At 41.0% G+C, this 12,423-nt stretch overlaps 1 long non-coding RNA gene across 1 annotated transcript; it reads right to left on the reverse strand.

Moving 5' to 3' along the window:
* Positions 1–8,205: 8,205 nt before the first annotated feature.
* On the reverse strand, positions 8,206–12,150 carry LOC139361476 (uncharacterized). The gene is made up of 2 exons (XR_011619028.1): positions 10,455–12,150; positions 8,206–9,780 (listed from the first exon to the last, which is right to left on the reverse strand). It is a non-coding gene; the product is annotated as an uncharacterized lncRNA (long non-coding RNA).
* Between the last annotated feature and the right edge of the window lie 273 nt (positions 12,151–12,423).

Raw genomic sequence — 12,423 nt, forward strand, 5'->3', positions numbered from 1 at the left:
ACTTGTTTACAATCCCACAGTGTATAAGCATTCCTTTTTCTCCACAGCCTTGCCAGCATCTGTTATTTTTTGACTTTTTAATAATGGCCATTTTGGCTAATATTAGTTGGTATCTCATTGTAGTTTTGATTTGCATTTCTCTAATGATCAGTGATGTTGACTTTTTTTTCTTCATATGACTGTTGGCCGCATGTATGTCTCCTTTTGAAAAGTGTCTGTTCATGTGCTTTTCCCACTTTTGTATGGGGTTGTTTGTTTTCCTGTAAATTTGTTTAAGTTCCTTATAGATGCTGGATGTTAGACCTTTGTCAGATGCGTAGTTTGCAAATATTTTTCTCCCATTCTGTAGGTTGTCTGTTTACTCTGTTGATAGTTTCTTTCACTGTGTGCAGCTCTTTAGTTTTATTAGACCCCATCTGTCAATTTTTTGCTTTTGTTGCAATTGCTTTTGGCGTCTTCATCATGAAGTCTTTGCCCATGCCTATGCCCTGAATGGTATTAGAGTTTTCATAGTTTGGGGTTTTACATTTCAGTCTTTAATCCATCTTGAGTTAATCTTTGTGTCTAGTGTAAGCAAGGGAGCCGGTTTTAATCTTCTGCATATGACTAGCCAGCTATCCCAGCACCATTTATTGAACCGGGAATCCTTTCCCCATTGCTTGTTTTTGTCAGGTTTGTCGAAGATCAGATAGTTGTAGGTGTGCGGTCTCATTTCTGGGTTCTCTATTCTGTTCCATTTGTCTATGTGTCTGTTCTTGTACCAGTACCATGCTGTTTGGGTTACTGTAGCCTTGTAGTATAGTTTGAAGTCAGGTAGCGTGATGCCTCCAGCTTTGTCCTTTTTGCTTAGGATTGCCTTCGCTATTCAGGCTTTTTTTTTGTTGTTGTTCTATATGAATTTTAAAATAGATTTTTTTTGTTTTTTTCTCGTTCTGTGAAGACTGTCAGTGGTAGTTTAATGGGAATAGCATTGACTCTATAAATTGCTTTGGGCAGTATGCCCATTTTAATACTGATTCTTCCTATCCATGAGCATGAAATGTTTTTCATTTTTTGTGTGTGTCATCTCTGATTTCTTTGAGCAGTGGTTTTAGTTCTCCTTGTAGAGATCTTTCACCTCCCTAGTTAGCTGTATTCCTGGGTATTTTATTCTTTTTGTAGGAATTGTGAATGGGAGTTCATTCCTGATTTGGCTCTCGGCTTTACTGTTGCTGGTGTATAGGAATGCTAGTGATTTTTGCACATTGATTCTGTACCCTGAGATTTTGCTGAAGTTGTTTATCAGCTTAAGAAGCCTTTGGGCTGAGACAATGGGGTTTTCTAGATATAGGATCATGTCATCTGCAAGCAGGGATAGGTTGACTTCCTCTCTTCCAATTTGGATGCCGTTTATTTCTTTCTCTTGCCTGATTGCCCTGGCCAGAACTTCCAATATTACGTTGAATAGGAGTGGTGAGAGAGGGCATCCTTGTCTTGTGCTGGTTTTCAAGGGGAATGCTTCCAGCTGTTGTCCATTCAGTATGATGTTGGCTGTGCCTTTGTCACAGATGGCTCTTATTATTTTGAGGCATGGTCCTTCAATACCTAGTTTATTGGGAGTTTTTAACATGAAGGGATGTTGAATTTTATCAAAAGCGTTTTCTGCATCTATTGAGATAATCACGTGGGTTTTGTCTTTAGTTCTGTTTATGTGATGAGTCACATTTATTGATCCACATAAGTTGAACCAACCTTGCATCCCGGGGATGAAGCCAACTTGATCGTGGTGGATAAGCTTTTTGATGTGCTGCTGGATTCAGTTTGCCAGCATTTTGTTGAGGATTTTTGCATGGATGTTCATGAAGGATACTGGCCTGAAGTTTTCTTCTGTTGTTGAATCTCTGCCAGGTTTTGGTTTCAGGATGATGCTGGCCTGGCCTCATAGAATGAGTTAGGGAGGAGTCCCTCCTTCTCAATTTTTTGAAATAGTTTCAGTAGGAATGCTACCAGTTCCTCTTTGTACATCTGGTAGAATTCAGCTGTGAATCCATCTGGTCCTGGGATTTTTTTGGTTGGTAGGCTATTTATTACTGCCTCAATTTCTGAACTCATTACTGGTCTGTTCAGGGATTCAGTTTCTTCCTGATTCAGCCTTGGGGAGGTGTGTGTGTCCAGGGATTTGTCCATTTCTTCTAGACTTCCTAGTTTATGTGCACAGAGGTGTTCACAATATCCTCTGATGGTTGTTGGTATTTCTGTGGGGTCAGTGGTAAATATTCCCCTTATCATTTCTGATTGTGTTTATCTGAATCTTCTGTCTTTCCTTCTTTATTAGTCTAGCTAGTGGTCTGTCTATTTTATTACTTTTTTTCAAAGAAGAAAAACAGCTTCTGGATTCTTTCATTTTTTGAAGAGTTTTTCATGTCTCTGTCTCCTTCAGTTCAGCTCTGATTTTTGTTATTTCTTGTCTTCTGCTGGTTTTGGGATTTGTTTGCTCTTGCTTCTCTAGTTCTTTTAGTAGTGATGTTAGGTTATTAACTTGAGATCTTTCTAACTTTTTGATGTGCGCATTTAGTGCTGTAAATTTCCTTTTTAACACTGCCTTCGCTGTGTCCCAGAGATTCTGGTACTTTGTATCTTTGTTCTCATTAGTTTCATAGAACTTCTTGATTTCTGCCTAAATTTCATTATTTACCCAAAAGTCATTCAGGAGCAGGTTATTCAGTTTCCATGTAATTGCATGGTTTTTAGTGAATTTCTTAGTCTTGATTTCAAATTTGATTCTTCTGTGGCCCAAGAGACTGTTTGTCATGATTTCAGTTCTTTTGCATTTTTTGAGGAGTGTTTTACTTCTGATTATGTGGTCGATTTTAGAGTAAGTGCCATGTGGTGATCAGAAGAATGTATATTCTGTTGTTTTGGGGTGGAGAGTTCTGTAGATATCCACCAGGTCCATTTGATCCAGTGCTGAGTTCAGGTCCTGAATATCTTTGTTAATTGTCTCTCTCAATGAGCTGTCTAATATTGTCAGTGGGGTGTTAAAAAGTCTCCCACTATCATTGCGTGGCAGTCTAAGTCTGCGTGAAGGCCTCTAAGAACTTGCTTTATAAATCTGGGTGCTCCTGTGTTGGGTCCATATGTATTTAGGATAGTTAGATTTTCTTGTTGAATTGAACCGTTTACCATTATGTAATGCCCTTCTTTGTGTGTGTGTGTGTGTGTGTGTGTGTGTGTATGTTTTTTAATCTTTGTTGATTTAAAGTCTGTTTTGTCAGTAACTAGGATTGCAACTGCTGCTTTTTTATGTTTTCCGTTTGCTTGGTAGATTTTTCTCCATCTTTTTATTTTGAGCCTATGTGTGTCATTGCATGTGCGATGGTTCTCTTGAAGACAGCATACCATTGGATCTCAGTTCCTTATCCAGCTTGCTACTCTGTGTCTTTTAATTGGGGCATTTAGCCCATTTACATTTAAGGTTAGTGTTGGTATGTTTGGATTTGATCCTTTCATCATGATGCTAGCTGGTTATTTTGCAGACTTGCTTACATGTTTGCTCTATAGTGTCACTGGTCTGAGTGCTTCAGTGTGTTTTTGGAGTGGCTGGTAACCATCTTTCCTTTCCACATTTAGTGCTTCCTTCAGGAGCTCTTGTAGGGCAGGTCTGGTGGTAACAAATTCCCTCGACATTTGCTTGTCTGAAAATGATCTTATTTCTTCTTCACTTATGAAGCTTACTTTGGCCTGATATGAAATTCTGGGTTGGAGTTTCTTTAAGAATGTTGAATATTGACCCCCAGTCTCTTCTGGCTTGTAGGTTTTCCACTGAGACATCCGCTGTTAGTCTGAAGGGCTTCCCTTTGTAGGTGACCTGGCCTTTCTCTCTAGCTGCCTTTAACATTTTTTCTTTCATTTCAACCTTGGAGAATCTGATGATTATCTGTCTTGGGGATGTTCCTCTCGTGGAGTATCTTCCTGGAGTTCTCTGGATTTCCTGAATTTGAATGTTGGCCTCTCTAGCTAGGTTAGGGAATTTCTCGTAGATGATATCCTGAAATACGTTTTCCAAATTGGTTCCATTTCCCCCATCTCTTTCAGGGGCACCAATCAGTCTTAGATTTGCTCTCTTTACATGAGCCCATATTTCTCGGAGGTTTTGTTCATTGCTTTTCATTCTTTTTTCTCTATTCTTGTCTGCCAGTCTTATTTCAGAAAGCCAGTCTTCAAGCTCTGAAATTCTTTCCTCTGCTTTGTCTATTCTGCTATTAGTACTTGTGATTGCATTATGAAATTCTTGTAGTGTGTTTTTTCAGTTCCATCAGGTTGGTTACATTCTTCTCTATATGGGCTATTTTGTCTGTCAGCTCCTGCAGTGTTTTATCATGACTTTTAGCTTGCTTGCAATGGGTTACAATGTACTCTTTTAACTCAGTGAAGTTCATTCCTATCCATATTGTGAATTCTACTTATGTCATTTCAGCCATCTCAGCCTCAGCCCAATTCCAAACCCTTGCTAGAGAGGTGATGAAGTCATTTGGAGGAAACAGGGCACTCTGGCTTCTTGAGTTTTCAGCGTTCTTGCACTGATTCTTTCTCATCTTTGTGGGCTTATCTACCTTCAATCTTTGAGGTTGCTGACCTTTTGATTTTTTTTTTTTTCTTTTAACAGTCTGGCCATGTTTCTGTAGGGCTGCTGTAGTTTGCTGGTCTTCTTCCCCAGTTCCTAGTTGCCTTGGATTTTCCAGTACCTGGAGCTATCACCAGTGAAGGCTGTGAAACAGCAAAGATGTCAGCCTGCCTCTTCCTCTGGGAGCTCCGACCCAGGGAGGTACAGACCTGTTGCCAGCCCAAACGCACCTGTAGGATGAGGCTGGAGACCCTGGTTGGGAGGTCTCACCCAATCAGGAGGAATGGGATCAGGGAACTGCTTAAAGCAGCAGTCTGGCCATGCTTTCGCAGATCAGCTGTGCTGTGCTGGGGCACTGCTTCCACCCCTGGTCGGTGTGGGCTCTCCAAAGCCTGGAGGCTGGAACAGCTAAGTCGCCCAAACAGCAAAGACGGTGGCCCCTCCCTCCCTCCCTCCCTCCCTCCCTCCCGGAGCTCTGTCGCAGGGAGAATTCAAATCTCTGTCAGCCAGGGAACACCAGTAGGGGTTGCTGGAGGCCTTGGTTGAAAAGTCCCACCCAGTGAGGAGGAACAGATTGGGCACCTGCTTAAAGAAGCAGTCTGGCCATGCTTCTGAAGAGCAGCTGTGCTGTGCTGTTCTGGGGTACCACTTCTGTGAGCTCTGTCCCAGAGAGCAGCCTGCCCCTCCCCCTGGGACCTCTGTCCCAGGTAGGTGCAACACTGCTGCTGGTGGCTGGCTGGAACTCCAAACCAGTGGGTCTTATCCTGTGAGGTGCAGTGGAAGTGGGGCCCGCAGATTGTTGCTGCTTGGCCCCCTGGATTCAGCCTCTTTCCTAGGGGTATGTACAGGGGTCTAATCTCCCGCTTTGCAGGAGTTGCAGTTACTTTTGCTGGGAAACCCAGAGCTGGAGTATGTAAAGCTCCTGGGTCTCTGCACGTGCTGAAGCGGCTGCTCTGCTGAGACTCCAGGTATCTCTGTCTGTCAGACTGAAGGCCCTGGTGGAGTGGGTTCACGAGGGGATCTCCTGACCCAACGGTTGCAAGGATCCATGGGAGGAGCGTGGTTTCCCAGGATCGTACATTCACTCACTACTTCCCTGGGTGGGGGAGGTTCCTCTGTCTCCATGTTGCTCCTGGGTGGGCTGTCATCCTGCCTTGCTTTTCTTCATTCTCTGTGGATCGAGTTGTTTCCTTGATTAGACCCAATGCAGGTACCTGGATGTTTCAGTTGAAGGTGCTGTATTTACTTGCCCCTTTCCTTCCTCTCCGTGAGAACCACTCACCCTGGCTGCTTCTAGTCAGCCATCTTGGCCACTCCCTCCCCACCCCCCCTCCTTTTTTTAAAAAAATGCTTGAAAACTGTTTGCAAAAGAAACCTAGAGATTCTCATGGTTCTTTTAAGATCTTGTTGGATGGACTGTGAAAGTGGGATTATTGTCTATGAATGGTCAGCTAGACTGTGTGTGTTTGGAAAGGGTGAGGGAATTAACATTTATTGAGCAAAAGGGCATGCTAGTTAAAATCATTGTTGTCTCTGGGGACAGATTTTTCTGGGTTTTAATCCAAACTCTGACATGTATTAGTTGTGTGACCTCTATTTTTCATTTGTAAAATGGAGATGGGATTGTCGCAGGGATTAAAAGCACTTAGAACAGTCCAGGATATACAAAGCACTGTGCAGGAGTTGGCTGTCATTATTAGTCATCAGTCATCTTACTTAATAATCACAAAATTGTTAGAAAATCCTGTGAGGTAGATATTTTCCTTACCATACCCATATGAGAACACTTAAGCAATGAGAAGTCAAACAAAGTTACCAAAGTCGCACAATTACAGAGTGACAGAGCCTTTGGATGCTGCCTAGTCCAAGGCTTTCATTTCGCAGAAGAGAAAATTGAAGTTCAAAATAGGAGAGGTACATGCCTCAAGTCATTTAGTGAGCCAGTGCCAGAACTGGGCCTAGAACTCAGCAGCAGGACTCTTCCTGTCAGTAGTTCTCAAACTTTGTCATGTGTTAGAATCCTGCAGAGGACTTGCTAAAACAAACTGCTGGTACCCCTGCCCAGAGTTTCTTACTTAGTAGGCATGGGGTGGGCCTTGAAAATGTGCATTTCTAAGAAGTTCTCAAATGATGCCGCTGCTGGTGGTCTGGGGACCCTACTTTGGGAATCACCACAACACACCATAATTCGTACATCTTTTGTTCTTTTCATCATGGACTACACAGTCTGTGACCTACAAACACTTTCAAAGAAATGGGAACCAGTGATGAAAACCAAAGAAAACTACATAGCTAGCAGCAAGAAGGTACGGTGACTGACCAACAGTCCTGGTTCGTGTGGGACTCTCCTAGTTTTAAAATGGAAAATCCTGTAGTTCTGGGCACAAGAGGATGGTTGGTCACTCTAGATGAAAGCGAACAAAAGTCAGTGTCAGCTAAATGCCAAACAAAAAAGGACATACATACAGAGAATGTGGTAACTTCTGGTGAATTTGTTTGAAAAGGACTCATTCATTTATTCTTTCAATACATCTGTATTATAATACTACTGTCCATAAGGCACTGTGTTAGGTGCTGTGTTCCTGACCCTACAGATCCCATTCCACCATAGCAAAAGGTAAAAGTGACTCTACAGTGAGCTTGGTAGACATAGACCCATGCTTATATACTCAGGGACACCTGGAAGAGATGTAAAAAAAAAGAAACATCTCACATAGGAAGTTTTCAATGCATCAGGATCAGGACTCAAATAATTCCCTTCTCTTTTTCTTCAATGTACCAAAGGGAGTACATTGTTGAGAAGGATTGGTTGCAAATTTCCAAAAAGGAGGGTAAAATAATTAACGAGTCAAGGTGTCAGGAGAGACAGAAGGTAAGGGGAGTCCTTCAGTAAGTGGGGAAATTGATTTGTTTTGTGTCCTCATCTCTCCAGGGCCATGATCATGTCCTTTGCTGGCCGTAAACCAATGCTGACCTCAGTTATAGTGTAATCTTCAAGGCTAATTTACGCAAAACTTCAAAAATGGTAAACATCCTCATGAAGACTAATGATGACATATTTTAGGAGTGCATAATAGTAGGTATAGAGAAAAAACTTCAGGGTAAAATGTTATTGCTGTTCTTCTTGCTAAAGGGCATACTCCTTAAGAACCAAAGTTAATTATCAGTCCTTTGACCTATGAGGAAAACAAATTTCATGGACTCCCCTAAAGATTCCTATATAGTACAAATAAAATGCCAAAATATTTTGGGAACACATTTTGGAGCACTGGATGTATCAATAAAATAATGTGTAAATTGCCAAATGTGATCTAGGAACTCCCTGCAAACATCAGATTAGGCTCTATTCTCTATCTGAATACTGACTTTGCTTTGCTTTGTAACTCCTGTCTTCACTAATAATGCCTTTTCCCCCCTCTTGTGTGCATCCTAGCCTATATTCTCTTTCATCATTCTACAGTGGTCAATGTGGTTATTGTACAGCTTCACTTTCAATGAAAGCTGAGGGAAAAGAAGCTTCATAACCTGCCCTCCCCCCATACATAAAAGAAGCTATTTAAAAAATAAAAGCAGCAAGCTACTAAATTTGACTCATTCAAATCTTGGTAATTAACATGTATAGTATTTTATGAGAGAGACAGAGAGAGAAAGAAAAAAATTAGCAGAAATGGAGGAAAACATATTACATCCTAAATACCACCAAATTGCCAAAATACACATTTGGGTAGTAATCTCCAGAGAACTCTCTGGAGGCACGGCATCTATCATGCTGATTTCCCTGAATAATATTACAGGATAGCCCTGTGTACTTCTCTTGGTGGTGGTGGTGGTGGTGGTGGTGTGTGTGTGTGTGTGTAAAGAATTATCATATGGAACCTCACAAGTCTCTACAACCTTTCTGCAATTATCCCTCATAGGATTACCACACTGATGAGTTTGTTCAACAGGAGCTGTTGTGACTTCCTAATTTAACTCCTATAGAGATGATTTGTATCGAAGATAAAACACTATATTTGAACTCAATTCCCACCTTATCCCTGAGCTTATGCTACCAGCAATTCTTATAATGTTTGGAGTTCTATTAGGCTATAGAGAAAAATCTAGGGTTTCAGTTAAACCCTTTAATCCCCAGGCCTATGTAAAGGACTGTCTCAAGGTAGTCGCTAGCCCATGGGTTCTCAAAATATGGTCTGAAGACCCCTGGAGGAGTCCCTGAGGCCTTTTTAGTGGGTCTGCAGATTAAAAATTATTTTGTATAATAACACCAAGATGAGTTACATTCAATTAAGCATTTTTCTTTTGAAATTAAGCAGACTTTTGGAAACCCAGATGTGCATAGCCCTGTAGTAGGCTAAGCGGAAGTTACAAAGACAATAGTAGCTTTTTCTCCCCCTCTCATTATCTCGTGAGGAGACAGAGGACTTTTCCAGAGGCTACATGACATATGGTTATGTCATCTCTCTGATAGCTGAGGGATGTGTGCTTCTGCGTTCTTGAGTTTTAAATATTTCCCAGTCTTAATACCTAAAACAATTAGTATCAATAGATAGAACCCACACCCAAGAACTCCTTGGGGCCTTCAATAACTTTTAAGAGTGTTAAGGTGTCCTAAGACCAAAAATTTTGCAAATTGTTGCTTTATCAGGATTTTTGTTATTTCTAGAATGCATTTCTTTCTAACTGATCTACTTGGGGAAAAAAAAATCACTACCTCATGGCAATTATTGCTTTCCTATCAATATGGAGATTATATTTCTGAAGGAGATTGACCAAAATTATATTAAAAGGTTTAAATAAAACAAGTGGATCCATGTTATAACATGAGGAAGAGAGCTTCCCCACTAGAAGTCTGACATTAGATAGCTCAGAGTCCCCCCTCTCTAACAAGTCTCCCCTGCTAGAGAAAGGGACAGCTTCTGTTTTGTGGGATGGGATAAGGAGACAATCTGAAGTAGAGTTTGACACAATATTAAATATTATTCTGCGCATATGAAATTCTGGTAGCCGGGGTGCCAGGTGTATTCATAATCCCAATGCTGTCAATTTTAAGCCTGAAGCCCCAAGAGGCGAGCAGTGTTTAATACGTCATCCCTTGTTAAATAGCAGCCACAGAGTTGGCGGTAGCCAGTGAAGCATTCCCTGCCATGTAGGACACGCCAGTTGTCTATAAATAGGACCTGTGAATGGGCAAAAAAAAAAAAGAGAAAACACTATCAGAAGGAGGACAGACCAAAGGAACCCTAAGTCAGAAGAGATCATTTAAAAGACAAGCTTTAGGTTGTTCTCTGGTTACATTAAATGAGGTATTTTTCTTTTGAAATTAAACAAACGTTTGGAAACTAAGATGTGTATAGCCCTGTAGTAGGCTAAATGGAAGTTACAGAGGCAACAGTAGGTAATAGGCCCTGCAGTGGAAGAGCTTCTGTTTCTCAAGTAATTGTTCTCTTATCAAAGCAAATCAGATAATTGGTTTCTTTCTTTTTCTTTAATTCTTATTCTACCCTTTCTCAAAGGGTTAAATTATCTCATGACATTTTTTGCTAAGCTGAAGGTATTTTTCATCCAGAGGAAATACCAAAATAAAAACTATGGAATCATGAAGCTGGAAGGACCCTTGGGGGTCATCCAGTTAAACCCCCTCACCATACAAATAGAGTTACTGATGCCTTAGAGATGGGATGAGGCTTGCTTCCAGGGCATTCAGTGAGTGAGCCGCAGGACCATGACCAACACCAAGGACTCTTTTCTCTTTTTCCTTTGCAACATTGTGACTCACATATTAAGTAAGTACCCGTTCTTCACTGCTTCATTATTACAAGCTTGCTTGACATCTTTAGAGATTAGGACCCACCCTGCCAGGCTTTAGTTTAACCCAAAACTCATTCTCGGGTCTCCTCAACTCTATCGTTAGAGTCCGGTGTGCTGTATACCAGCGATGGACGACATCATAAGGAACGGTATTGATGACAGCCCGGTCATAGTTGTTGTACCTAACATGGAATCATGAGAAGAAAGATCTCAAACACATGTTAAAGACATCTTTTGTTTATTGAACAATTTTATATAAGGCTTCCCCTATGTTCAATACTTGTCCCAGAGACGAAGTGACAATAAGTCAATATTCTCTCAGGAATATCACATTGGAGTGAGGAGTTCCACTGCCTGTTGACCGTATTTTGTTTTTCTTTGAATAATCGAAGGATACGGGATAGAAGTTAAGTTCCAACTGGTTTCTCTCATCTTATGATATGATATTTTAAGTCTTTACTGGCCAAAGTTCATGGAAGCACTGGGGAAAGCTCTGAGCTTTCTCCTCACCAAACTGAGGTGGGGTGGACAAGAGAGGTTATACTAACAAAGCTTTCCTTTTAACAGGATGACTTACAACTTCTCAGGTGTCTCCCTTTGTGGGAGGAATCCCAGCTATAGCCTAGTGGACCGTTCACCCAGGGATCTTCAATCATTCATTCAACCCTAACATTTATAGGCGCACCGGCTACATGTGGAGGAGGTAGCCAGGGGCTAGATCATGTATATATTGCCATGCAGGCCATGGTAAGGACTTTGGATTTTATTCTGAGTACCATGGGAAGCCACTGAAAAACCTTGCCTAAGATAATGGGTTTCTGTTTTGCCTAAGGCAAATTAACTTTTTACTGAAGTATACTATACATTACGGGAAAGTACACAAATCGTAAGCTTGATGCATTTTCATGATGTAATCGCATCCATATCACTAGCACCCAGGTCAATAAACAGATCATTACCAGAACCCCAGAACCCTTCCTTATGCTCCTTTCCAGTAACGCCACTCCCCCAACCCAAGGGTAACTACCATCCTGACTTCTATCACCAAAGATTAGTTTTGCCTGTTTATATAAAACTTTATATAAATGCAATCACAATATGTATTCATTTGTGTCTGGCTGCTTTTTCATTTAATATTATGTTTAGGAGTTTCATCATTGTTTAGCAGTAGTTTATTGGTGCTATACAGAAGTTGATTGCGTGATCACACCACAATTTATTTATCCATTCTACCGTTGATGGACATATGAGTAATTTCCAGTTTGGAACTACTACAAACAGTGCTGTTATGAACATTCTATTACATGTCTTTGGTGAACAAATATATTCACTCCTGTTTGAAATAAACTTAAGAATGGAACTTATGGATCATAAGGTATGTGTGTGCTCAGATTTACTAGATACTGCCAAATATATTCTTTCCAAAGATAAATTAACATCCAGTGGTGTCATTTTTGGACATCTCAGGCAATATTCCTTAGTGTTATATAGTACATGGCACAATCAGAGCCAATATTCTTAGTTTTGTTGCATATAAAATGAGCATAATAACATCTGCCTAGCTGATCTCACAGGGCTACTGCAAGAATCAAATGAAAAAATAGGCCAGGTGTGATGGCTCATGCCTGTAATCCCAGTACTTTGGGAGGCCGAAGTGGGCAGATCACCTGAGGTCAGGAGTTCAAGACCAGCCTGGCCAACATGGCGAAACCCCATCGCTACTAAAAATACAAAAAAAAAAAAAAAAAAAAAAAAAAAAAAAAACAACAACAACAACAAAAAAAAAAAAAAAAAAAAAAAAAAACATTAGCCAGGCGCGGTGGCACACGCCTGTAGTCTGTAGTCCCAGCTACTTGGGAGACTGAGGCAGGAGAATCACTTGAACCCGGGCGGCGGAGGCTGCAGTGAGCCAAGATTGTGCCACTGCACTCCAGCCTGGGCAACAGAATGAGACTCTGTCTCAAAGGAAAAAAAAAAAAAATAGAAAGAAAAAGAAAAAGAATATAATAGTC

This window comes from Macaca nemestrina, unplaced genomic scaffold (genome assembly GCF_043159975.1).
Source record: "Macaca nemestrina isolate mMacNem1 unplaced genomic scaffold, mMacNem.hap1 Scaffold_515, whole genome shotgun sequence".
Classification (NCBI taxonomy): domain Eukaryota; kingdom Metazoa; phylum Chordata; class Mammalia; order Primates; family Cercopithecidae; genus Macaca; species Macaca nemestrina.